This window comes from Chironomus tepperi, unplaced genomic scaffold, assembly GCF_022539635.2.
Source record: "Chironomus tepperi strain 1889 unplaced genomic scaffold, CSIRO-AGI_Ctep_v1 contig_391, whole genome shotgun sequence".
Lineage (NCBI taxonomy): Eukaryota > Metazoa > Arthropoda > Insecta > Diptera > Chironomidae > Chironomus > Chironomus tepperi.
In genome coordinates this window covers 39,883-44,159 of record NW_027226513.1, presented here as the reverse complement: position 1 = coordinate 44,159, position 4,277 = coordinate 39,883, and positions in this window count along the sequence as shown.

Below are 4,277 nucleotides of genomic sequence, written 5' to 3'. Positions count from 1 at the left end.
TTAGAGGATTGTGATTGAGCAAGCTAGGCTTGAGTTTATTGAGATCTTTTTGGATTGACATATGAGCAGGTAAATGAGACACGATATGGTCGACATGAAGGAGACTTTAGGGCTAATTTAAAGGACTATTTCTCTAACGGGCAAAGAGACCGGTTTTAGGTACCGTGGTGATGTTTCTGAACCATGAAAGCATTCTCTTTTGCGTGTTAAGGTTTATATGAACCAATATTTAGAATTTTTGAAGGTCGATATCAAGCAACACGTGAAAATCCTAAGGATCAAAACTTAGGACTCTTATAGGTTGACATATAGTGACTTTTAGGATCAAAATTAGAAGCTTTGGATATTTTCATTAAGATGGTATTGGGGATAAAATGCAGGTATTTTCAGGATTGACACAAAAGTACCCTAAAAGACAATCAACATACTCACCTAAATGAGCTTAAAATAATATAGATTGAGCATACTAATGAGTACGCTTCTACTATTTTCCGGTTATCTTAAAAGTTGACAAGAAGGATTTTTTGGAGTTTACATGATGTAATCGTCCAGCTGTCGATAGAGACAATATTCCATTTGGTATTGATAATTGGCAGAAGGAACTCACCGAAAGAGCCTGCTTTAGGCGCCATCTGAGAGAAGTCATGGATCATAGTTGATCTGTATGGTCAGTAAAGTAAGTAAGTACCTAATAATGATTTAATCAAAATCAAAATACATTACACTTGAGGCTTGTCTATACTGACCCCTAGCAGCCAATGCCAAGTCAATGATCATGCTCACATCATATCGTGATGGCACGATTATCGTCTATTAGGGAACAATTGAGTCAAGCTTGAATATTATGACAAGCTCCCCATTTGCATCAAACAATGTAAGCAAAATAGACACATAAAATCCCTATTAAGTCATCACCATCATTAAATCGTTGGTTAATTACATCCTAAAAAGGAATTTTAATAAAATAAAGAAAAAAAAAACAAACAAGAAGTAATGAAAGCGAGCAACAAAGTCTCTTAAATTAACACTTGCCATAAAAATCTCATTAATCGGGAATAAAAGCTTTATATCTATGGTAGTTAAAAATCCAATAAATACACATGAATTCATGTACCCGAAGCGCAAAATATAAGAGGGATAAAAATTGTGTACCCGAGAGCAATACAACGTAAACATATTGAAACTAATCGTTTAATCGCTTACAACAAATTTATCTCTCCATTTCCATTCAATTCAGACACTGTGCACCGTACAAACAATATAAAAATGGGTAAGAAGAAAAAAAAAATATTTATTGGAACTGCAGAGAGTGCTTCACGATCGTACAACTTTTTTTTTTTTTCAATTTCATGACACATATTGTCGCTATTAATTGCTATATGTGTTTTTTTTTTCTTCTTCACAACAAAACCATTCGATAATTTATGATGCAATATTATTTTCTATGAAATTTATGATCCCCCTTTTTTTTGTGTGTAGTTTGAATTATGAGGAAAGTGAAGTGGCTCGTTTGGTGAGTGTTTTGTCTGGCTGGAAAGTTTATTGGATTTTTGGGTGGATCGATTGATGCTTAATTGGAGTAATTAATCATATTGTAGTTTAAAATAATGCAGTAATTCGTTTTTTTGACAATATCAAAGCAATGACTCATTTTGTAGTCAAAAATTGAAGCAATGACTCAATTTGTAGTAAAAATTGAAGCAATGACTCATTTTGTAGTCAAAAATTGAAGCAATGACTCAATTTGTAGTAAAAATTGAAGCAATGATTCAATTTGTAGTAAAAATTGAAGCAATGACTCAATTTGTAGACAAAAATTGAAGCATTGACTCATTTTGTAGACAAAAATTGAAGCAATGACTCATTTTATAGTCAAAAATTGAAGTAATGACTCATTTTATAGTCAAAATTGAAGCAGTGACTCATTTTTTAGACAAAATTGAAGCAATGACTCATTTTGTAGTCCAAAATTGAAGCAAAGAATCATTTTTCAGTAAAAACTTGAAGCAATGACTCATTTTGTAGTCTAAATTGAAGCAATGACTCATTTTGTAGTCAAAAATGGAAGCAAAGACTCAATTTGTAGTCAAAAAATGAAGCAATGACTCATTTTATATTCAAAAATTTAAGCAAAGACTCATCTTGTTGCACAAAAATAAAGCAGTGACTCATCTTGTAGTCAAAACTGAAGCAATGACTTACCTTTTAGTCAAAAATCGATGTAAAAACCTACAATTAATTTAAAATTGAAACAAAATATCATTGAAGCATCGATTTGCTTTAAAGCAATGACTTAATTACTCTCAAACTTTCCGTTAAAATGCGCTTTAACCACTTAAAATCCCAAAGTCATAAATTATCATCAATTTTTTTTTTCTCTACCAGTGCATGCAGTTCATGCGAAACGAGAGAGAAAAAAAGGCAATAGCATCAGAAGCAGCAGCATGAAAAGAATGGGAAATAAAGGAGAGCAAAGGTAAAAAGCGATAAAAATAAAATTTATGTTCAATATTTTTTTGTTCCATTCTGTGTATTTTTTTTTTCTATTAAATAATTTATCGCCTCTTTTGGCCTCAACAACAGCACACACACACACATGAGAGACAGACTGAAACTTTAATTCTTGGGATGTCTCAAAAGGGCAATTTTTGCCGCATCTTGTGTTACTGTTATTACTATTGAATGTTGTTTATCTTGCCGATAATTATTTCACATCTTCAACATATCATGTGTCATTTTAAGATTTTTTTAGGGCCTTCTTATTTCATTTCAGATGAAAAATTTTATTGCAGTTACTTTGTGTTTGTTATAGAATAAATAAATAAATAAATTTTGAAGTTTATGGAGTTGTTAAGGTTGCATTGAATAAGGGGAGGGATGATGATGAAGGTAGGATGGTGATTTTTAGGAATTATTGGGGATTTGATGTCAAAAGTGTTGTTGATTCTGTATATATTGGTAATTTTAGTCAATTTTATGAATATCTCACGATTTTGAGGCTCTAAAAGCATTAATTAGTAAAAAATCGTTAGAATTTCAAGAATCCAGAGCTTAAAGTCGATTCTGATTTTGTATTGAGTCGAGACGACTCTTCAATGCAAAATTCAAGTCCACTTCAATCTCTGCTCTAGTTACAATCGAATATTCCATCAAAAATCCACCATGCCTTAACATCCACACCTCATAATCAACCATAAAACACCCAAAAGCGGACAAAATGCCAATTTCCTTCATCCTCATCCACAAACTGCAAAAAAACAACTGAAAATAAATGATTTATAAAATTTCTAATGTTCCTATTCATCCGAAGGACATCCATACACACAATTGAGACAATTGACAATGGAATAGATGAATGGTTAATAAATAATAAATGGATTTGTAAAAATTTCCAGTGTTACGGCTCCTTGCCGAGTGATATATTGACATTCTCCGTTTTGTCTACGACCTGTATGTGTGTGTCATTGCATTTTATTTAATTTATATTTTTTTTCGTACCGACATGTCACTTTGTCATGGCATTTAATGTGTTTTTCTTTGCCGAAAATGACCAAACAATTGCACAGCAAATTCTTTCAGGTAACTTTTTGCCTCCTTCATCTTTTGTTTTGTTACAGAAAATTGAAAAAAGTGAAAATAAAAATAAAGTAGTCAATATTTCAAACATTTTGAACAATGACACACATAAACACACAATGTGCAATGTACGATTAATGTTTAAAGGAAGAAATATGGTTTGTTGTGAATTATTAGAGATATTTGAGGATGTTTGATGATGTTTTGTCGGATGGTTCGTGAATGTAACTCAGCTGAGCGTTTTAATGCTGAACGTCAACAATGCTGAGCGTTTTAATGCTGAACGTCATCTCAGCTGAGCGTTTCTTCAGTCATCTGTCATCTCAGCTGAGCGTTTCTTTAACCATGCATGATATTAGCTATTCGTTTCTTCAGTCATGTGTCATCTTAGCTGTGCATTTCTTCCTCCATGTTTCATCTCAGCTGAGCATTTTTTCACCCATACGCCGCTTTAGCTATGCGATTATTCGGCTTTACGTCACCTCAGTCTCTGAGTGTCTCTTCAGCAATACGTATTCTAAGCTGAATGTTTCTATAGCTATGCGTCATTTTAGCTAAGCGTTTTTTTAGTCATGTGTCACTTCAGCTACGCGTTATCCAAGCTAAGCGTTTCTTTGCTATTTGTTATCTCAATCAAACGTTTATCTACTCAAGCGACATCTAAGCTGAACGTTTCTACAGCTATGCATCGTCTCAACTGA